The sequence below is a fragment of the Cetorhinus maximus genome, chromosome 23 (assembly GCF_964194155.1).
Source record: "Cetorhinus maximus chromosome 23, sCetMax3.hap1.1, whole genome shotgun sequence".
Taxonomy (NCBI): Eukaryota; Metazoa; Chordata; class Chondrichthyes; order Lamniformes; family Cetorhinidae; genus Cetorhinus; species Cetorhinus maximus.
The window spans coordinates 27,850,804-27,875,038 of NC_135901.1; the positions used below are offsets into that span (position 1 = coordinate 27,850,804).

Genomic DNA, 24,235 nt, shown 5'->3' on the forward strand with positions numbered 1-24,235 from the left:
GGAAGAAATGGAAAAGGGGTGGGGATGGAGGCGGGAGTTCAAGATCTAAAGTTGTTGAACTCAATATTCAGCCCGGAAGGCTGTAAAGTGCCTAGTTGGAAGATAAGGTGCTGTTCCTCCAGTTTGCATTGAGCTTCACTGGAACAATGCAGCAAGCCAAGGACAGACATGTGGGCAAGAGAGCAGGGTGAAATGTTAAACTGGCAAGTGACAGGGAGGTTTGGGTCATTCTTGCGGACAGACTGCAGGTGTTCTGCAAAGCGGTCGCCCAGTTTGCGTTTGGTCTCTCCAATGAAAAAACAAAAGGGAGGGGGACCGGAAGGCTGTAAAGTGCCTAGTTGGAAGATGAGGTGCTGTTCCTCCAGTTTGCGTTGAGCTTCACTGGAACAATGCAGCTTCTGGACTGAATATTGAATTCAACAACTTTAGCTCTTGAACTCCCTCCTCCATGCCCACCCTCTTTCCGTTTCTTCCCCCTCCCTTTTGTTTTTCCAATAATTTATATAGATTTTTCTTTTCCCACCTATTTCCATTATTTTTAAATTTATACCTTTTATGCCCTATTAGTCTTATTTCACCCCACCCCCACTAGAGCTGTACCTTGTGTGTCCTGCCATTCATTCTTAATTAGCACATTCTCTTAGATAATATCACCACCTTCAACACCTCTTTGTTCTTTTGTCTGTGACATCTTTAGATTATCTGCTCCTATCACTGCTTGCTTGTCCCTACAACCACCCCACCCCCCACTTCTCTCCCCCCACCCCCCCACCCCACCTTAAACCAGCTTATATTTCACCCCTCTCCTAATTTTACTCAGTTCTGTTGAAGGGTCATGAGGACTCGAAACGTCAACTTTATTCTTCTCCGCCGAAGCTGCCAGACCTGCTGAATTTTTCCAGGTAATTCTGTTTTTGTTGCCGTCAGCCAGTTGCCTGGAAACCTTAGCTCGAGGAGGTGGAGGTGGAGGGGAAACAATGGGTGAGGGCGGGGCTCCTGTGTCCGTGCACCTGGCCTGCAGACTGGAACCCGAGGACATCACCGCTGAGCAGAGTGATTCCTATTGGCTGATTCAGGCAGGGCTCCATTGTGGATGTCACAATGCGGAAGTTGGACAATGAGCTTCAGACTAAAACTTCCTTCTGTGTCCAACATCTGTGAGTAAAACACTTTCTTTTCTTCCCCTTTCCATTTCTTTTCTCATTCTGGGAGGGAAATTGTTGACTTGCAGGAACTGAAGGGAAAGGAAGTGAATCCAGGGAGGGTGCAGACTCTGGAAAGGTTGGCCCAGGTCTCTCTCTCTCTCTCTTAAAGACATTGACACCATTTGCTCCCTCAGCTTGACACATTTATTTGTCTGGCTAAAAGGATGGTCTCTTTCCTAATGTTCACAATTAAAGGGGTGGTTTCCCCAGAAGATGGCTGACATTTAAGAGGACAATATCAGGGTGTTTAACTGTCCTGTATTTTAAGAGATTGCTTCTTATTTTACATTTTGTCCCGTATTTCTAGGATAGCCTGTGGGAAACTGATCCTGGGAGTCTTCAGCGTGAGTTTGAGTGATTCGAGTGGGACGGCAAGTGAATGATCAGCCAGCAGAGGGATGATGATGCTATGACTGAACAAGATAAGTTTTAGTTGATTTTAAAATCACCCCTCCCACTATGATTGTCTCAGGACTCCTCCTACCCACCCCCATCTTACATTGAAACCCAGCTCCCCCACAACGTGCTCTCACAGTCACAAGCATTCCACCCCCACGCATGCCTCCAGCCCCACGTCTGAAGGGTCCCTTATTTTATTTCATAAGAATTCTGTTCTCTGGAGAACACAGTGCTAGAGGGCAAAGATATGTCTAATGTTGTGATAGGGGTGTTATGACGTGGTGGATGATGTGTGCCAGGTGGACCAAATCCACAAGAGAAACTTGGCCAATCTATCACAACAGTTTTGCAATTTCTATTTATTACGAGAAGATGTGTGCACTGAATTCAGAAACAAGGAGTCCACTAAGACCTTTAGAGATTTTAAAAATGAAATTAACATATTTATTAACAGAATAAAAAGATTTCAAACACATACGTAAGAGTACAATTACTTAATACTATAACAAATCTTAACATTCCTAATTAACCTGACTCTAAATTACACACCCTCTTTAATGCAACAATCCAAAATAGATTTTAAATTTAAAAAACAAGTCAGCAAGTTACCACAGTACACACTTGACAGTGGACTTCCAAAATCTTGTCTCCAACTTTAGTCACTGGACACAGTAGACTTATGCACAAATGGGTGGAGGCTTCCTGAAGGCTGTTTCACACACTCCTGCTAGATTTCACATGGCCCCCCAACATAACTTTCATTCTCCTTTATATATGTTTCTCTCTCTTTAATATGTAAATTCCATTGTTGCATAGGTCTTTGGAACTTTACCTTTCCGATACTATAAACATTTTTCATGTTGCCAATATTGTCAGTAACCTTTGGGAAAAATAAACACACTGCTTAGCCTTGCTTATCTGGCTTGTTGTAAAAAGCCTAACGTCCCTTTGAAATCCAAACAACCCTTCACTTATCTAAAAATGCAAATTCCCTTTACACCTTACATGCTAAGACCACATCGATGTTTATAAATTAGCATTTCAAGTACATTTCCACACCTAACTTATTTTGATAATTTCAATCCTGCAGTCTCCCTGACTCAAAATGTAATTAAATCACACAGAGAGAACCATCCACACTCACACCCATAAACCTACTTGACAATAAACCAGAATAATAGTGTGAAAATTATCATACTTTCTTAATGGGGGACACTTTAGATATATTATTTATAGTTTTGTACTAAAGTTAATTTGTAATCCTTCTCGTCTTATAGGACAGTACAGTAGCTACCTAATATATTTCCAGTGATAGAGTCATCAGAAGGAGTCCATTTGACAACTCAAGGCATTACTGATGCTCTGTAGAGTGATCCAGTCAATCCCAGTCCCATTTCCTTCAAGTGTCAATTCAATTTCATTCTGAAATTATGATTGTCTCTGGAACCACCACCCTCATCGGCAGTGGGTTCCAGGTCATCACCACGGGCTGTTGAAATAAAGTTCTTCCCCACTGCACCATGTATCTCTTATCATGTAATAGAGAACTGTGTATTATACACATTTTTAGTGCAGTACTATTGGGAGTATATTAGATACAGCAGAGTGAGAATGTAGTGAAAGTGTGTGGCATGGAGATTTCCTGCTTTTGGGGAATGAGAGAGGAAAGAATGTTCATTAGAAATTAGAATTGTCTGTTCTGAATTTCTATCCTGTACTGACAACAATGACTTTTGTAAACTTCTTTAGCAGGATATTAGAAGGGGAGGATTTGCAGACAGCAATCTCAAACCAAACATCACGTCAAGATCTGACAGACTCAGTCGACTCACCGGGACCTGAATATGATCAGCCTTTGAATCTAGAAGGAGAAATGTTTGTCTGTTCTGTCTGCTTCAAAAGGTTTTAAGCATCAGTGTGACTGGAAAAGCACCGAGACACACATACCCGAATGAGGGTGTTCCAGTGCACTGACTGTGGAAAGAGTTTGAACCAGTTGCCCAGCTTGAGAAAAACATCACACCATTCACAGCGGTGAGAGACCATACACGTGTTCTGTGTGAGGACGAGGCTTCAACTAATCGTAGAATCTGGAGAGACACAAGGACACGCACACCATGGAGAAACTGTGGCAATGTGGGGACTGTGGGAAGGGATTCAAAACCCCGTCTGTGTTGGAAACTCATCGGCGCAGTCACACCGGGGAGAGGTCATTCACCTGCTCTGAGTGTGGGAAGGGATTCACCCAGTCACCTCACCTGCAGACACACCAGCGAGTTCACACTGGGGAGAGGCCATTCACCTGCTCTGAGTGTGGGAAGGGATTTAATCAGTTATCCAGCCTGCAGTCACACCAGCGAATTCACACTGGGGAGAGACCGTTCACATGTTATGAATGTGGGAAGGAATTCAGGAATACATCCCACCTGCGGAGACACCAGCGAGTTCACACTGGGGAGAGGCCATTCGCCTGCTCTGAGTGTGGGAAGGGATTTAATGAATCAACCATCCTGCTGCTGCACAAGCGAGTTCACAGCGGGGAGATGCCATTCACCTGCTCTGAGTGTGGGAAGGGATTCACTCAGTCGTCCACCCTGCAGAAACACCAGCGAGTTCACGCCGGGGAGAAGCCATTTACCTGCTCTGAGTGTGGGAAGTGATTCAGTGATACATCGACACTGCTGAGACACCAGCGAGTTCACATGAGGCTCTGAATGTGGGAAGAGATTCACTTGTTCATCCAAGCTGCTGACACACCATGACCGTCACACTGATTAGAGACCTTTTAGATGCTCTGACTGAGGTTTTCGATTGTATGAATTGAGGTTAAGTACATACAGGTGGACATCATGGATTGGATAGTTACTTGAGCACAGATAAAGAGACCCTTACTGACATAGAGTGGAGTCGAGTCAGGAGGTATATACCTGTAATGTTTCACTCAGTGAATAAATCTATACCAAGTAAAGATTGGCTCCAGTTTCTTTCTTCACCATCAGGCTGTTAGGATTATAACATGGCAACAGAGAATGCATGTTTCATGCTGAAGGCTGGAAACTAAAGGAAAATTAAATTTCAGACAGAAAGTTACAATCTGAGTAGCTTTTGTGAGAAATGGCTGAAAGCAAGTGGGAATTGTCAGGGTCTGATTACCCGCCAATGTTCTCGGAGTCTGAGCCACACGACCAGTGAAAGAATGAAGTGGAGATGTAGACGCGGGTTACGTCTCTACCAAGGAGGAAACAAAGTCTGGTCTTGGCATTGTCACTTACCAACAAAAGTAAAATCAGAAGCAAAGTATTTAGTGAGCTAGATGCCTGTCAGCTGGATACTGATAAAGGTTTGGATCTTCTATTCGGGTTCATTGATGAGATTTGAAAGAAAGATGATCTATTGGATGCCTATGAAGCATAGTTGGACTTTGACAGGTTTCAAATGAGGGTGAAAGCATCTTTAGCAGATCTGGATATCACAACAAAAGACAGGATTGGAACAGCATTAATAGGTGAATGAACCCCAGGAATGACCAAGGAACAATTAACAGGTATTTCAGGTCAGACTCAAAATATCATTATGTGATGAACTGCCCAAAGTGGAAAATCAGGGTCTTCGAAGTGACACATGACACAGAGAATTCTGAGGCTGAAGACGATGATGATAATCACTCTGAAGGAATTGTACTAGTCACAAAGAGCTTTGGTCCAGTGATGAGTATGTTAGTCACAGACTTATTCAACTGTGCTGTGCTAGACTGTGGCTGTACCTCGTCAGCATGTGGATTAGATTGGTGAAAATGTTACCAAGATTCACTTCATACTGAGGATCGACACAAGGTTAAGGAGTATGAAATTTATACTTGTCCTGGTTTGGTGATGTCAGTACGTTGTAGTCACTAAAAAGAGTGGGGATTCCCTGCAAAATAACTGGAGTCAGCCTCTTTCTCAGTGTTAACTGTTAGACTTCAACTCGATGATACATTTGTGTAATTAGTAAGGCTTATATTACCAAATTGTACTGTATGTAAGCTTAACGATGAACAGTCTTCAATCGCCTGGCTCTTTCAGTTCCAGATACTGTAATGTAGCTTTAAGGAAAAAAAAACTGGTGTTCAGGTAAGGGGTCAGAGCACCAGGTGTTCCAGGACACCCTGTTTAGATACAAGTTATAGTTCACAGTTAGAAGGGACTCCAAGCTGATTGGCTCAATTTGTTGTGGGGAAATGAGGAACACTTTTCCCATTGGTCAAGAGTCACAAATATTTGTTTAAGAAGTTGTTAGTTTTGTTGAACAGCTGCACCAACATGGGTTAAATGTTACAAAGTTACCTTCAAAAAAGCCAATTTGGTACCTCGAGTCCATGCTGACTCTCTGTAGAGCAATCCAGTCAGTCCCATTCCCCCTCTATATCCCCGTATCCCTGCAAGTTTATTGCCTTCAAGTGCCCATCCAATTTTCTTTTGAAATCGTTCATCATCTCTGATTGCACCACCTCATAGGCAGCGGGTTCCAGGTCATTCTCACTCGCTGTGTAAAAAAAGCTTCTTCCTCACATCCCCCCCCCCACATCTCTCACTTAAAACCTTCAGCCTGTGTCCCCTCGTCCTTGGCGGGAACAGCTTTTCTTTGCCCAGCTGATGTAAACCTGTCATAATCTTGTACACCTCTATCAAAGCTCCCCTCAACCTCCTTTGCTCCAAGGGGAACAGTCCCAGACAGAACAAAGAAACAAGATATGTTCATGCCTGGAATAAAATGGGAATGTTTACAATTCCACTGGGCAGTGAAGGAATTGGAATAACTCACCTTGGGTGTAGTTGAGTGGAATAGATCAATCTGGTATCCATGTAGATTCTAGTGAAATTCAGGGAAGTGTAGACAAGATGAATAAGTCGATAGCTTTCTCTTGGAAGTGTTTATATCATTTGCCTCTGAACCCTTTTTTAAAAGAAAACCACAGTTGAAATCCTGACCACTACCTGAAATATCGGGACCACACAGAGTGAGATCAGCAAAGCTTTTGAGGCAAACCAACCCCCCCACCCACCCCCCACCCCCCCCTCAAACCACACACACCCCCCCGCTTCCCCCCCTCCCATCGCCCCCATGAACTTTAGATAAGATAACATGAAAGTCAAAAAATGTCTGTCAGGCTATTGGGATACCAGTGTACTTGCAAATGTGGTTAGTTAGATGTTAGGCAACTAATAGGAGTAAATTCATGGTAAAATACATGGAAGTGTCCCAAACATACACAGCGACTTGACAAACAGTATGACATGAAATTGTTAATGTGGCCAGAGGAATGAGACAACATTTTGGTGTGATCAGAGCACTGACACACTCCAGAGAGAAACTGACTTTAAAACAGTCAGGATAGAATTAAAGACACCAGTCATGGTTGAAAAGTGAATAAAACTAAACTGAAAAGGATAATAAATTATGGATTAGGACAATGAAGGGCTTGGGAGAAATAATACTGAGCGACAACTCTCCACAAGTTGGACAGGGGTAAGGAGAGAACTGGAGAATCTTTTACATCCAGGCTTGACCTGTTGCTTGAAGCATATGTCCTCATGTACCAGTAGCCTAGAACTCACAGCGCTCCTTCTGGAGCAGACAAGATTGAGTAGATGTTACCCCAGGCGGGGCCAGAACAGAACTGGAAAATAATGGAGTGAAATTGAGTGAGGGGTCGGAGAGAGAGTTCTCCTCCTCCTCAAGGTGCGGACTGTAAGAATCCTGGGGGACCCCCTACTTCGGGTTTTCTTGCTAATTAGTGAACACTGAATTAAAAGCTATGACTGGCTGTGCATTTATTTTTAATTTGATTGTTACACTTCTCCTGTTTTTATTCCTGTTGTGATTATTCTCTGGGTGAGGATGGTTGACAGGTGACAGGAAGGGAAATTGTGGTTTGGAATGCTGACTCCCTGTACCGGGGATGGAGCGTGGGAAGCCAATTGTTTGAGAGTTTGATGTGGCTTGGGCAGGTACAGATGGTTCAATGACAGGTTTTGTAATTGGTCCGTTCAAATGTTAGCTCAGCAATGATTGGGTGAAATCAGTCTCCATAGACTTTGTGCTGTAAAAAAATATCAGAAGGGATTCCCCGAGCACAGAGATTTGTAGAGGTTTTCCATATTGCATTGACTGGTGCCATGGCATCTGGGGCAGACCAGGGAGCATTTACGTGGAGATGGTGCTTCTACCCAGAGCGTAATGGTAAAGCTGCTGCACTTTGATACTACTGCTCAGACATGAGCATGTGTCAGGTCTTATTTATACTGAATAAAATCTAACCACTGCCACCAATAAAGGTTATCACTGTGAATCATTTCGGAGTTTGGGAAAGGGGATAAAGGGTTAATACATACAAATTAGGAGCAGTAGGTTATTCGTCCCCTCGAGCCTGCTCCACCATTCAGTAAGATCATGGCTGATCTGATTGTGGCCTCAATCCACTTTCTTTCCCACCTTCAAAACCCTTTCACTCCTTTGTCAATCAAGAGTCTATCTAACTCAGCCTTAAAACTATTCACTGACCCGGCCTCCACCGCTCTCTGGGGAAGGGAGTTCCACAGACTGGCAACTCTCAGAGAAAAAAAATTCTCCTCACCTCTGTCTTAAACGGGAGACCCCCTTATTTTTAAACTGTATCCCCTATGTCTATTCTCTCTGACAAGGGGAAACATTCTTTCAGCATCCACCCTGTCAAGTCCCCTCAGGATCTTATATGTTGCAATGAGATCACCTCTCATTCTTCTGAACTCCATTAAGGACTGAGATGAGAAGAAACTTCTTCACTCAGAGGGTGGTGAACCTTTGGAATTCTCTCTCATAGAGGCTGTGGAGGCCAAGTCACTGACTATATTGAAGAAGGAAATACATAGATTTCTGGACTTTAAGGGTGTCAAGGGGTATGGGGAAAGCACGGGAGTACGGCATTGAGATCAAGGATCAGGCATGATCATGTTGAATGGCGGAGCAGGCTCGTAGGGCCGAATGCCCTTCTCCTGCTCCTATATTCTACAAAGACAGGCCTAACCTGTCCAACCTTTCCTCAGAAGATAACCCCCTCATTCCAGGAATCAGGCAAGTGAACCTTCTCTGAACTGCAATTTTGTCATTTCTTAAATAAGGAGACCAAAATTGTGCACAATACTCAAAATATGGTCTCACCAAGGCCCTGTACAACTGCAGGAAAACATCCCTACTTTCATTTTCCATTCCCCTTGCAATAAACATGAAAATGCCATTTGCCTTCCATATCACTTGTCGTACCTGCAGACTAACTTTTTGTGGTTCATGTGCCAGGACACCCAGATCCCTCTGTACCTCAGAGTTCTGCAATCTCTCTCCATTTTAATAATATGCTGTTTTTTTTATTCTTCCTGCCAAAGTGGACACATTCACATTTTCCCACATTATACCCAATCTGCCAAATTTTTGCTCAGTCACTTAATATATCAATATCACTTTGCAAACTCCTTAAGTCCTCTTCACAATTTATTTTCCTACATATTTGTGTAATCAGCAAATTTAACCACCATACATTCAGTCCCATCATCCAAGTCATTGACATAGATTGTTAAAGGTTGAGGGCCCAGCACTGATCTCCAGTGGCACTCCACTTGTCACATCCTACCAACCCGAAAATGACCTATTTATGCCTACTCTCTGTTTCCTGTTAGCTAACCAATCGTCTATCTGTGTTAATATGTTACCTCCTCCACCACCAGTTCTTATTTTGTGTAGTAACCTTTGCTGTGGCATCTTGTGAAATGCCTTCTGGAAATCTAAGTAAACCACATCTACAGGTTTCTCTTTATCCTCATTTCTTGTTACTTCCTCAAAGAACTTTGATAAATTAATAAATCACGATGGAATCCCTGAACCCCATTTTCTAACATTGTGTGTCAACAGAAAAATAAAACCTGATCTCCCCCTCTGGCTCCTTTGTCAATTACCTTAGCGGGACTCACTTTCTGTTAAAGCCTGCCAACCCCTCTCACCCACCTTCCCTAAAGTGCATAAATTTTATGAGGAAAAGTCTGGAAAAATCAAATATTTTTACTGATAAAAGTTTATTCATGAAATGGAACATGGGGAACAAAACAAACAGAAAATTACTCGAAGATCAAAGACAACCAGAGTAAAAGGATGTGCACAATATTCTGGACCCAAATGGTTTCTCTTTGGCTCCTGGGTACCTTGTTCCCATGACTCCCCGCTTTGGACACAGGGGCACTGAACCCCGGGGGTCAAGTCACCATTAGCCCCTGTCACTGCTTCCCACACCCGATTGGTTGGAGGCCCATTTTCCAGTCAGCCTTCCCGTCTCTCTATCAGTGCGATGCCCATGGCAGTTTCCCAACTGGGGCACAGGCCCCGTTATTCGCAGCTAAATTCAGCCCTCAGCTCCGTTGCCTGGCTGTCACTGTCACGAGCAATTTCCAAAAAGAAATTCAAATTCACAGTGAACTAATTAAAGGATCTCATGACAAGACTTCAAGTTTTATGACTTTTACTGCAGCAAACAAACTAGAAGCAACAACGAAGAAACACAATATTTGTGGGCAACATACACTTTAAACAAGCAAACATAACTTTGCTATTTTACTTTTAACACAATTAAAAATCCCACTCCACGGTTATACTTTACTCTTCTTTAAGTAGACACTTAGTTCTCCTTGAACCTGTCCAAAGTGATTATTTGCTCCCGAGTGTTTACTTCCATTCTTTTCCTTTCCCAGTCTGGCAACCTTTAACCCCAGAACTGTCTTTCATAGTGAAGGTTCTCCTAGGTTCTCCCTCTAACTCAAGCAAGGCGAATCTTCCAGTCTCATTTTAAATCCTCATTAATTTGGTTTTTCAATCTGAGCACAAGGTCCCAACCACATTCCCATGTGGTGAAACAGAGACATGCCATCTCTATCAGCTCTCTCTTTCTTAGACCCTGGCAGACTGATGTGTCTGTGAAATTCAGGGATGCCTTTTAGGAGAACTTCCAATCTGATCCTACAATGGCTTCTTGTGGATCCTTCCCCTATCAGACCCCATCTCCATGGCAATGTGAATCACATGGGCCTTGGATCCAGGTAGACATGCCAATTCGTTATCTTTCAGACTCCCAGCTTCATTCTATCTTGAAATTAAATAGGCAATTAAATATAGCCATATACAAAATCTGACATTTTCAATACCTTCCTGGGACTTTGGAGACTAACAGAATATTGAAGGATGCATGACATTTAGGGAGGACAGGAAGCTTGGAAAAGGTGGAGGGGTGGCACTGTTAATTAATGATGGCATTTACACAATAAAGAGTGATGGCCAACTTCAGGGAACCAGAATATAGAAGCAGTTTGGGTAGAGATGAGAAATGATAAAGGGAAGAAGTCACTTGTGGGAGTGGTGTACAGGACACCTAACAGTAACCACATGGTAGGATGGAGAATAAAGGAAGAAATAATGGGAGCATGTCAGAAAGGTACGACGATAAATATGTGGGATTTTAATTTACATATAGACTGGAAAAATCAGATGGGCAAAGGAAGTCTAGATGGGAAGTTCATAGAATGTTTTCAGGATAGTTTCAGAGAATAGCACGTTCTGGAACCAGAGATCAGGCTTTACTAGACCCAGTATTGTGCAATTAGATAAGATTAATTAATGACCTCATAGTGAAGGTGCCCCGAGGTAGCAGCAATCACAATATGATTGAATTTTACATTCAGTTTGAGGGAGAGAAGTGTGGGTCAAAGACTAGTATTTTAAACTTAAAGGAGGGCAATTATGAAAGCATGAAAACAGAGCTAGCTAAAGTGACCTGACAAATTAGGTTATGGGATAGGTCAGTAGAGATGCAGTGGCAGACATTTAAGGGGTTATTTCAGAATATACAGAATAGATGCTTTCCAACAAGGAAGAAAAATTCCAAGGGGACTATGCACAATCTGTGGTTAACTATAAAAGTTAAACATAGTATCAAACTTACAGAAAAAGCATATAATTGCACAAGGATGGCTGGCAGATCAGAAGATTGGACAGAATATAAAAAACAGCAAAGACAGACTAAAAGATTAATAAGGAGGGGAAAATTAGATTAGGAGAGAAAGCTAGCTGAAAGTAGAAAAACGGAGTTTCTCTAGATGTTTAAAGCAGAAAAGAGTTAACAAAGTGAGCAATGGTGTTCTAGAAAGTGAGTCTGGAGGATTAATAATGGAAAATAAGGAGATGGCAGATGAATTGAACAGGTATTTTGCATCAGTCTTCACTACAGGGGATACAAATAACATCCCAGAAATAGCTGTAAATCAGGAAATGGAAGGGAGGGAGGAACTCAAGAAAATTACAGTCACCGTAGAAGTGGTACTGAGCAAATTTGTTGGAGCTGCAAGCTGACAAGAAGCTAGTTCCTGATGGACTTCATCCTAGGGTCCTAAACGAAATGGCTAGTGAGATAGTTGATGCGTGGGTTGAAATTTTCCAAAATTTCCTAGATTCAGGAAGGTTCCATTGGATTGGAAAATAGTGAGTGTAACTCCTTCATTCAAAAAGGGAGACAGAAAACAGGCCAGTTAGCTTAACATCTGTCAGAGGGAAGATGTGAGAAGCTATTATTAAAGGCGTTATAACGGGGCACGTAGATCAATTCAGGGTAATCAGGCAGAGTCTACATGGTTTTGTGAAAGGGAAATCATGTTTAACCAATTTATTGGAGTCTTTTGAAGAAGTAACATGCGCTGTGGATAAAGGGGAACCAATGGAATACTAACTTAGATTTCCAGACGGCATTTGATGAGGTGCCACATCAAAGGTTATTGTGGAAAATAAAAGCTCATTGTGTAGGGGTTAACATACTGGCATGGATGGAAGATTGGCTAGCTAACAGGAAACAGAGTTGGCATAAAAGGGTCATTTTCTGGTTGGCAAGATGTAATGAGTGGTGTGCCACAGTGATCAGTGCTGGGGCCTCAACTTCTGCAATTGATATAAATGACTTGGATGAAGGGCCCGAAGGTATGGTTGCTAAATTTGCTGATGACACAAAGATAGGTAGGAAAGTAAGTTGTGAAGAGGACATAAGGAGAATACAAAAGGATATAGACATGTTAAGTGAGTGGGCAAATATCTGGCAAATGGAGCATAATGTCGGAAAATGTGAAATTGTCAATTTTGGCAGGAAGAATAAAAACAAAGTATATTATCGAAATGGTGAGAGATTGTAGAGCTCTGAGATGCAGAGGTATCTGGGTGTCCTTGTGCATGCATCGCAAAACCTAATTATTCAGGCAAATCAAGTCATTAGGAAAGCTAACAGAATGTTATTGTTAGAAGTAGGGAGGTTATGCATCAGTTATACAGGGCATTGGTGAGCCCACATCTGGAGTACAGTGTACAGTGTTGGTCTCCTTCTTTAAGAAAGGATGAAAATGTGTTGGAAGCAGTTCAGAGAAGGTTTACTAGACTAATACCAGGAATGGGAGGGTTGTCTTATAAGGAAAGGTTGGACAAGCTGGGCTTGTATCCGCTGGAGTTTAGAAGAGTAAGAGGCGACTTGATTGAAACATACAAGATGCTGAAGGGCCTTGACAGGGTGGATGTGGAGAGGATGTTTCCTCTTGTGGGAGAATCTGGAAATTGCGGTCACGGTTTAAAAGTAATGGGTCGCCCATTTAAGACAGAATAGAACTTTTTTATCTCAGAAGGTAGTGAGTCTTTGGAACTCTTGGAACTCAGCTTCTTGATCCTCCTTTGCTGAATTCAAAAGAATTTCAATTCAAAACATGCTCCAATCCTCAGGCTTACGACTCTTTTTGGCCACTTTATGAGCCTCTTCCTTTGATCTGAAGCAATCTTCAATTTCTCTTCTTGGCCATAGTTGTATCACTCTTCCTGTTGGGTTTTGTTCCTGAAATGAATCTATATTTGTTGTAAATATGTAATAATTCCTTCAGTGTTAGCTATTGCCTGTCTACCGTCATAGATTTTCATGTATTCCCAATCTACCACAGTCAGCTTGACCCTCAAACTGATAGTTTTCTTCTGTGAGAAACATCCCGATAAATGATACAAAAGAACCATCTAACCAGCACAGCCATCTCCATGGCAACCTGGCATGCTTTGGGAGGTTCGAAACAGAAATGCAAATGAAATATCTTTTAACTTCCAAATACCCTTTCATTCTGTGATCCTTCTGAAATATGAAACTCGGTATTCTGAACATCCGCCCAATGGGGGCAAAGTCGTGAGACCGGCCAGTCCAGCAGAAAGAAACCCTCCAACCCTCCCACTTCACCAACTGTTAGAATGTATATGGTTCAGTCCTGAATGTGATTAACAGCAGCAATAACAGCAGAATCCAACCCCTGGAATCACTTATGAACTCGCTGGTGTCTCAGCAGGTCGGATAACTGAGTGAATCCGTTCCCACACTCAGAGCAGGTGTACGGCCTCTTCCCGGTGTGAACGCGTTGGTGTCTCTGCAGGTTGGATTTCTCAGTGAAGCCCTTCCCACACTCACAGCAGGTAAACGGTCTTTCCGCGGAGTGAACTCGCTGGTGTCTCAGCATGTTGGATAGCTGAGTAAATCCCTCCCCATACTGAGAGCAGGTGAACGGCCTCTCCCCGGTGTGAACTTGCTGGTGTACCAGCAGGGTGGATGATGCAGTGAATCCCTCCCCGCACTCAGAGCAGGTGAATGGCCTCTCCCCAGTGTGAACCTGCTGGTGCACCTGAAATTTAGATAACCGAGTGAATCCCTTCCCACACTCAGGACAACTGAACAGTCTCTCCCCATTGCGAATTTGCTGGTGGGTCCGCAGGTGGGATAACTGAATAAATTGCTTTCCACACTTGGAGCAGGTGAATGGCCTCTCCCTGGTGTGAACCTGTTGGTGTGACTGCAGTCTGCATAAGTGACTGAATCCCTTTCCACACTCTGAGCAGGAGAATGGCCTCTCCCCAGTGTGAACTCGCTAGTGTGTCAGCAGAGCAGATGAATTCCTGAATCCCTTTCCACATTGTGAGCAGGTGAACAGTCTCTCTCTGGTGTGAAATCGCTGGTGCCTGTACAGGTTGGATGAATCAGTGAATCCCTTCCCACACTGAGAACAGGTGAATGGCCTCTCCCCAGTGTGAACTCGTTGGTGTATCAGCAGGTGGTATAACCGAGCGAATCCCTTTCCACACTCAGAGCAGGTGAACGGCCTCTCCCCAGTGTGACTGCGTCAATGAGTTTCCAACTCAGATGGGGATTTGAATCCGTTCCCACAGTCCCTACATTTCCACGGTTTCTCCATGGTGTGAGTATCCTTGTGTCTCTCCAGGTTCGACGATCAGTTGAAGCCTCGTCCACACAGAGAACACGTGTACAGTCTCTCCCCGCTGTGAATGGTGATGTATTTTCAAGCGGTGTAACTGGTTTATGCTCTTTCCACAGTCAGTGCACTGGAAGCCTCTCACTCGGGTGTGTGTCTTGGGCCTTTTCCAGTCACACTGATGTTTAAAATCTTTTGAAGGAGACAGAACAGACAAACATTTCTCCTTCTAGATTCAAAGGCTGATCATATTCCGGTCCCGATAAATCCAGTGACTCTTTGAGAATTTGACCTTTGGTTTGAGATTTCTGTCTGTAAATCCTCCCCTTTTAATATCCTGTAAAAGGAATTCACAACAGTTGTCACTGTCAGTACAGGACAGAAATTCAGAACAGACAATTCTCGTTTCTATGGAACATTCTTTACTCTCTCGTTACCCCAAAAGCTGTAAATCTCTGTCCCACACACCCTCCCTCCGTTCTCACTCTGCTGTACCTAATATACACTTTCCCAATTCTCCTGAAAGTGCTGATTCATGCTGATCGACAGATCCACATTCGCCGCTTCCTTTCTAGGACAAAGAGATCATAAGATATAGGAGCACAAGTAGGCCCTTCGGCCCATCAAGCCTGCTTGGCCATTCTATGAGATCATGGCTGATCTACCTCAGCACGATTTTCCTGCACTATCCCCGTTATCCCATCACATCTACAACATCTAAAACCTATCCATCTCTGGCTTGAATATATTTAATGATTGAGCCTCCACAGTCCTCTGGGTTTAGAACTCCAAAGCTTCATCACCATCTGAGTGAAGAAATTCCTCCTCATCTTAACTTTAACTCCATTTTTCTGCCTGTCCCTCATAACCCCTCGACTCCCTTGTCAATCAAAAATTGGTCAAACTCATCCTTGAATATATTCAATGACCCGACCTCCACTAGTCCCTGCGGAAGAGAATTCCAACATGCTGAGACACCAGCGAGTCCTGCTCTGAGTGTGGGAACGACCCTCTGAGGGAAGAAATTCCTACTCATCTCCGTCTTAAATGGGAGACACCTTATTTTTGAACTCTATCCCCATTTCTAGACTCCCCCATGAGTGGAAACATCCTCTCAGCATGCGGGACCCATTCTCTCCCCATGACGATTAGAGCGGCTGGCTAATGGGCAACGCCACTCCCCGCACATGCGCAGCTTCCCCTCTCCCTCGGACATGCGCAGCCCTGGGCCGCCCGCCCGCGCGGCGGATAGAGCGGTTTCCCAAGCGCGGGGGATTGTGGGAGTTGTGGCTGCCATTACTCGTCTGGAGCCCAGTCTCCAAACTCCTGGGACTGGGATGGAAAGTGGGGGTGGGTGGCGCAGTGACAAAGGGAACAAAGTATATGTGGGTAGTCACTGGATTTGATTGTGACGCCCCCTTAGCAACTTCAGGTGTCAAGAATTTGACACCTGGGTAACATATTTGGGAGGGCAATAGATGAGTGTGAAACTGAACCCGACAGTCAGCACCTTCAGGGGAGGAGAGTTGGGGAAAAAGCCGGAGGAGGATAGTAGGATGAATTAGGGTTACAATCAAAATTAGGATGGACTATCTGGAGCACAGGGATTTATAGCTTGAGAGGTCATGGCATAGTGCCATTGTCACTATTATTCCAGAGATCCCGGGTAACCTGGGGTCCCGGGTTCATTTCACCACAGCAGATGGTGAAATTTGAATTCAACAAAAACCTGGAATTTAAGGTTTGATGATGGCCATGAAACCATTGTTTACAAAAATGGCCTGTTTCTGTGCTATATATTCAATGTCAGCCTGGTATTGCCTTTAATGCTGACATAGTCAATTCCGGGTTAAAGAGAAACAGTTTCTCTCACAGAAGAACATTTCAGCTCATTGTTTCCAGCTATTGCCCAATCACTGCCCCTTGTCAGTCTGGTGTCCGAGTGAGGAGCCAAGACATTCAATTCAACTACAAATATCTTATGTGATTTGTTCCAATGTAACTTTGAAGAGCAAACGATCTGAAATTATTTAAATTTACTGGGTTGCAGTCCTTTCCTAAATCAATTTTTATTTATCAGACAGTCGTTTTCGAACTGGAGAGCCTGTTTCATCCAGGACAAAGTAGCCCACTTGATTGGCACCCCATCCATCAACCGAAACATTCACACCCTCCAGCACCAATGCACAGTGGCAGCAGTGTGTACTGCAGGATGCACTGCAGGACTGCACAAAATGCACTGCAGGAACTCACCAAGGCTCCTTCGACAGCACCTTCCAAACCCACGATCTCTACCACCTAGGATGACAAGGGCAGCAGACATATGGGAAGCCCACCAGAAGGGAAGTTCCCCTCTGAGTGACACACCATCCTGACTTGGAACTATTTTGCTCAGGGTCTGGGCGTACGAAAACCCTTTCAGCTCAAGGTCTGCGTGTATGCAAACCTCTTTCCCTTAGAGTGTGTGCAAACCTCTACAGTTCAGGGTTTGTGTGTACACAAACCTCTTTAGCTTGGGGACTGTGTGTACGCAAACCTCATTAGATTAGATTCTGTACATACCCGAACCCCTTTTAGCTCAGTATCGCCTTGCTCAGTCCGTCCTGCTGCATTCTGGACAGGCTTGAACTTGGCCATTTTCTGATCTTTAGCCACTGTCCTCTGATTCCCAGCTATCTCTATATTTATAAGTGTGGCTGTTTGTGCAGTAAGATCCCGGACCTAAACTTGGGAGTGGTTTATATGTTCAAAACACCTCATCTCAAAGTAAGTTTAAAAAATGTTGAAATGCTGAGGGGGTGGAAGATATTGTGTGATACAAGTTATTTACACACAATGTACAGCACAGAATCAGGCCATTCAGTCCATCTCATTTATACTGTACACGAGGTTCCTCCCACTTTACTTCATCAAGCCCCATCTTTCTTCTTCCTGAACAAACCCAGCTTCCCATAAATGGATCTATGTTACTTGTCTCAACCACTCTGTGTGGGACCAAGTTCCACATTCTCACCACTCTCTGGGCGAAGAGGTTTATTGTCCAAACTTTCTTCTTGCCCCTTTTAATTGTTGCCCAGTTTCTCAGCTCGATCTGCTGGTCCTGGAATGGGGAAAAGGACAGAGAAAGTATGAGGCAACTGAGACTTCACATCACTTCCCCGAACACCAGAGCTCAGTCAGTCGCATACTCTCGCCTCTGAGTCTGAAGGTCGTGGGTTCAAGTCCCCACTCCAGAGACTCGAGTCCCCCATAATCCAGGGCTGACACTCTTTCAGTCTTCAGTTGCCAGGTTCCTAAACTCTGGAATTTCCTCCCTTAACCCCTCCACTTCTCTCTCCTCCTTTAAGTCTCTGTTTGAAACCTACCTTTTCTTATCGCAGTGACATCAAGGACTTGACAAACTGTGTGCTCAAAACAAAGCTGATTTATTTGACATTTACCCAGAATATTAAACTCCAGCCCAGTTGAGAGATTATTAACCCCAGCTGTCAGAATGAACATGGTTCAATCCTGGATGTGATTAACAGCAGCATCCAACCCCAGCAGTCAACCATGGACTCGCTGGTCTATCAGGAAGTGGGATGAATCCCTGCCCACACTCGAACCATTTTGTCAGCCTCTTGCCAGCCTGAACCCGCTGCTGGGCCAGCAGGTTGTCTGACTTTGTGACTCCATCTCACATTCGGAGCAGGTGAACGGCCTCTCCCCAGTGTGAGCATACACGTATGTAATTGAACTCAATGAGGGAGAAACTCCCTTCCCTTCATCTTGAATTTGACCCACAGCATCACGATCTGAACCACGGGCAGGGAAAGGAGGCAGATCCCGAATCCACCCCAGGATCGATCCCCATGCTGTTGTCATCAATCTGATCCACACACACCACCTAGGTGACTGAGCCAACCGCCACCCCCGAGGAGTCTGAGTTGCTGTGGCAACATACACTGTTACACGCAAGTTACAGGCTGGGTCTATAGATAGTGATGGTCGCAGCTCCAATTTCTTTCCATTGGCTGAGCAGGAATCTCTCCCACACTTACCGCCTGCCATTGGTGTGTTGGAAAGTTTTACAAGTTGTCACTAAAGCTATTTGGCTGCATCGTGAAGACACTTTCCTTGGCTGTCAAGTCCTGTAGTGGGACTTGAACCAGGAGCTTCTGGCTCAGAGGCTGGGACACTACCCACTGCTCCACAAGACCTCCTCTGTTACCTATTGCCCTCCCCAATATGTCACCCAGGTGTCTACATCTTTACAGAAAGAGAGCCATATTCTCCTCAAAACGCTAACTTTGTTTCTCTCTCCACATAGACCTGTTGAGTGTCTTAAGCACTTTCTGATTTTATTCTTGGCTAAATCATTACAGCTGAAGTTACATAGAAGCATAGAAACTAGGAGCATGAGTAGGCCATTCGGCCCTTCGAGCCTGCTCCGCCATTCATTATGATCATGGCTGATCATCCAACTCAATAGCCTGCTCCCACTTTCTCCCCATACCCTTTGATCCCTTTCGCCCCAAGAACTATATCTAACTCCTTCTTGAAAGCATACAATATTTTAGTCTCAACTACTTTCTGTGGTAACGAATTCCACAGGTTCACCACTCTCTGGGTGAAGAAATTTCTCCTCATTTTAGTCCTAAATGGTCTACCCTATATCCACAGACTGTGACCCTTGGTTCTGGACTCCCCCACCATCGGGAACATCCTTCCTGCATCTACCCTGTCTAGTCCTGTTAGAATTTTATAGGTTTCTATGAGATCCCCCCTCATTCTTCTGAACTCCAGTGAATATAATCCTAATCGACTCAGTCTCTCCTCATATGTCAGTCCTGCCATCCCAGGAATCAGTTGGGTAAACCTTCGCTGCACTCCCTCTATAGCAAGAACATCCTTCCTCAGATAAGGAGACCAAAACTGCACATAATATTCCAGGTGTGTTCTCACCAAGGCCCTGTACAATTGCAGCAAGACACCCCTGTTCCTGTACTCGAATCCTCTGGCTATGAAGGCCAACATACCATTTGCCTTCTTTACCACCTGCTGTGTCTGCATGCTTACCTTCAGTTAACAAACTGTTTTGCTAAGGGGGCGTCACACTCAAATCCAGTGACTACCTACATGTACTTTGTGTCAGGGTGGGGTCACTGCGCCCCCCATTCCCACTTTCCATCCAAGTCCCAGGAGTTTGGAGACTGGGCTCCGGATGAGTAATGGCGACCGCAGCTCCCACAATCCCCCCGCGCTTGGGAAACCGCTCTATCCGCAGCGCGGGCAGGCGGCCCGGGACTGCGCATGTCCAAGGGAGAGGGGAAGCTGCGCAAGTGCGGAGAATGGCGTTGCCCACTCGCCAACCGATCAACTCGTGATTAGAGCTCACCAAGACTTCCGCTGCCCCATTGTCTTCATGTGGGGGATTCACCAATGGGAAGAATTGGAGAACCGGAAGGTCTCTGGTCCTCCAGTCAATCATAGCGCGGGCTTTGTGTGAATGAAGATTGAGCTTCAAAGACTAAAACTTCCTCCTGTGTCCAACATCTGTGAGTAAAACACTTTCTTTTCTCCCCCTTTCCATTTCTTTTCTCATTCTGGGGGGAAATTGTTGACTTGCAGGAACTGAAGGGAAAGGAAGTGAATCCAGGGAGGGTGCAGACTCTGGAAAGGTTGGCCCAGGTCTCTCTCTCTCTCTTAAAGACATTGACATTAAAAGACTACTAAGGAGGGAAAAATAAGACTATGAGGGAATGCCAGTCAGAAATATAAAACCAGATAGCACGAGTTTTTAAAATAAATATTTGAAAAAGAAAAGAGTTAACAAAGTGATCGTTGTTCCCATGAAAGTAAGTCTGGGGAATTGATAATGGAAAACAAGGAAATGGCAGATGAATTAAACTGGTATTTTGCATCAGTTTTCACTAAAGAGGACACAAGTAACATCCCAGAAGCAGCTATAAACCAGTAAATGGAAGTGAAGAAGGAAGTCAGGATAATTACAAGTCTTACTGAGTAAATTGTCGGAGCTGCGGGCTGACAAGAGCCCAGGTCCAGATGGACTTCATCCTCGGGTCTTAAAAGAAGTGTTTAGTGAGATAGTTTCTGCATTGGTTTTAATTTTCCTAAACTCCCTAGATTCGGGGGAGGTCCCATTAGATTGGAAGATACGAAATGTAGCTCCATTATTCAAAAAGGGAGGGAGACAAAGTGGGAAACTACAGACCATTTAGCTTAACATATGTCCTAGTGAAAATGTTAGAAGGTATTCTTAAAGAAGTTATAGCAGGGCACTTGGATAAGCTCAAGGTCATCAGGAAAAGCCAACATGGTTTGGTGAAAGTAAATCATGTTTAATCAACTTAACTGGAATTCTTTGAGGAAGTAACATGTGCTGTGGATACAGGGGAACCAGTGGAGGGACTATACTTAGATTTCCAGAAGGCATATGATAAAGTGCCACATCAAAGTTTATTGCAGAGCATAAAAGCTCATGGTATAGGGGATAACAAATTGGCATGGTTAGAAGATTGGCTGGCTAACAGGAAGCAGAGAGCAGGCACAGGAGGAGTCCATTCGGCAACCCAAACCACGCCAACTCTCTGTAGAGAAATCCAGTTGCTCCCATTCCCCCTCGATATCCCTGTTTCTCTGCAAGTTTATTTCCTTCAAGTGATCATCGAATTTCATTTTAAAGTCATTGACCACCCTTGTAGGCAGTGGGTCCAAGGTCAGCACCACTCGCTGCCAAAATGAAGTTCTCCCTCACAGCCCCATGTGTCTCCAATCATGTAATAGACTACCCTGTATTACACACATTTTTTAGCGCAATACTGTTGGGTGTATATTAGGTACAGCAGGGTGAGAATGGAGGGAGAGTGTGTGGGACAGAGATTTACAGCTTTGGGGGAATGAAAGGGGAAAGAATGTTCCATCGAAACTAGAATTGTCTGTTCTGAATATCTATCCTGTACTGACAGTGATGAATTTTGCAAACTCCTTTTACAGGATATTAGAAAGGAAGAATTTGCAGACAGAAATCTCAAACCAAACATCACGTTCAGACCTGACACAGTCATTTGATTCATGGCACCTGAATATCACCGGCGTTTGAATCTAAAAGGAGAAATGTTTGTCTGTTCTATCTGTTTGAAGAGATTTTAAACATCTGCGTGACCATAAAAGTACTGAGACACACACGCCCGAGTGAGAGTGTTCCAGTGCACTGACTGTGGAAAGAGCTTCAAGCAGTTACACAGCCTGAAAAAACATCACACCGTTCACAACTGGGAGAGACCGTAGACGTGTTCTGTGTCTGGATGAGGCTTCAACTGATCATTGAACCTGGAACGACAGATGGCCAACCGCACCATGGAGAAACCTTGGAAATGTGGGGACTGTAGGACGGGATTCAAATCCCCATCTGAGCTGGAGATTCATCGACGCAGTCACAGCGGGGAGAGGCCATTCACCTGCTCGGTGTGTGGGAAAGGATTTACTCATTCATCCTCGCTGCTGACACACCAGCGAGTTCACACTGGGGAGAGGCCGTTCACCTGCTCCGTGTGTGGGAAGGGATTCAGTAGTTCATCCCATATGATGACACACCAGCGAGTTCACACGGGGGAGAGGCCATTCTCCTGCTTTGAGTGTGGGAAGGGATTCAGTGATTCATCCAACCTGCTGATGCACCAGCGAGTTCACACCAGAGAAAGGCGTTTCATCTGCCCTGATTGTGGGAAGGGTTTCACTCAGTTATCCCACCTGCAGTCACATCAGCGAGTTCATTCTGGAGAGAAGCCATTCACCTGCTCTCAGTGTGGGAAGGGATTCAGTAATTCATCCAACCTGCTGAGACACCAGCGAGTTCACACTGGGGAGAGGCCATTCATCTGCACCGAGTGCGGGAAAGGATTCAGTAATTCGACTCAGCTGCAGACACACCAGCGAGTTCACACCGGGGAGAGGCCGTTCACCTGCTCCGAGTGTGGGAAGGGATTCAGTAATTCATCTGACCTGCAGAAACACAAGCGAGTTCACAGTGGGGAGAGGCCATTCATCTGCTCTGTGTGTGGGAAGGGATTCATTGTTTCATCTGCCTTGCTGGCCCACCAGCGAGTTCACACTGGGGAGAGGCCTTTTACCTGCTTTGAGTGTGGGAAGGGATTCAGTAATTCATCCACCCTGCTGACACACCAGCGAGTTCACACCTGGAAGAGACCGTTCACCTGCTCTGAGTGAGGGAAGGGATTCACTCAGTTATAAAAACTGCTGTGACACCAGCAAATTCACACTGGGCAAAGACCGTTCACCTGCTCTGTGTGTGGGAAGGGATTCGCTCAGTCATCCAACCTGCTGAGACACCAGGGCAGTCACACCAATGAGCAACCCTTGCAATGCTATGAGTGTGGGAGTGGCTTTCAAAGCACTGCAGACCTGATGTTCCACCAGTACATTCACACTGAGGAGAGGCCGTTCAGCTGCCTTCACTGTGCAAAAAGATTTCAAACGTCATCCAACCTGCAGACACACCAACAAGTTCACACCGGGGAGAGGCCATTCACCTGCTCTGCCTGTGGGAAGGGATTCACTCAGTCATCCAGCCTGCTGAGACACCAGAGCACTCACACCAATGAGAGACCATTTAAATGCTCTGATTGTGGTGGTGGCTTTAAAAACTCTATGAATCTCATGGTCCACCAGCGGATTCACACTGAGGAGAGACCGTTCACCTGTTCTCACTGTGCAAAGAGGTTTAAAAGGTCATCCCACCTGTGGACACGCCAGCGAGTTCACACGGGGGAGAGGTCGTTCACCTGCTCTGAGTGTGGGAAGGGACTCAGTGACTCATCCAGCCTGAGGAAGCACCAGCGAGTTCACAAGTGATTACAGGGGTTGGATTCTGCTGTTATTGCTGCTGTTAATTACATCCAGGACTGAACCATGTTCATTCTGACAGTTGGCGAAGTGGGAAGGTTGGAGGGTTTCTTTCTGTTGGACTGGCCAGTCTCACTACTTTCCTTCCAAGTTGCTGATGTTTTTTGAGCTTTGTTAATAGAATGTAGTTTCAAATTTTGTCAGGATCACCGAAGCAAAGGGTGTTTTTAAGGTAAAAGGTAGTTACCTTTCTTTTCTGTTTGGAACGTCCCAAAGAATGCCATGTTGCCATGGAGATGGACTGTGGGGTTTAGAAGGATCTTATGAACATATATGAACATACGAATTCGGAGCAGGACCACTCGGCCCCTCAAGCCTGCTCCATTATTCAATGAGATCATGGCTAATCTGAATGGAACCTCAACGCCATGCTCCTGCCTATCC

At 44.7% G+C, this 24,235-nt stretch overlaps 2 protein-coding genes and 2 pseudogenes across 6 annotated transcripts in view; 2 read left to right on the forward strand and 2 right to left on the reverse strand.

Annotated features, from left to right (window-relative positions):
* Positions 1–24,235, forward strand: part of LOC144697248 (uncharacterized) — a 420,900-nt gene that overhangs the window by 387,478 nt on the left and 9,187 nt on the right. The gene's annotated exons all lie outside the window — the stretch shown is intronic.
* The window catches only part of LOC144697407 (uncharacterized), a 456,361-nt pseudogene that overhangs the window by 231,496 nt on the left and 200,630 nt on the right, over positions 1–24,235 (reverse strand). The gene's annotated exons all lie outside the window — the stretch shown is intronic.
* Positions 1–24,235, reverse strand: part of LOC144697301 (uncharacterized) — a 273,518-nt gene that overhangs the window by 100,136 nt on the left and 149,147 nt on the right. The window lies entirely within an intron of this gene.
* LOC144698453 (uncharacterized) lies at positions 1,517–23,929 on the forward strand (annotated as a pseudogene). The gene is made up of 3 exons (XR_013580518.1): positions 1,517–1,637; positions 3,357–4,240; positions 22,253–23,929. The product of XR_013580518.1 is annotated as an uncharacterized LOC144698453 (transcript).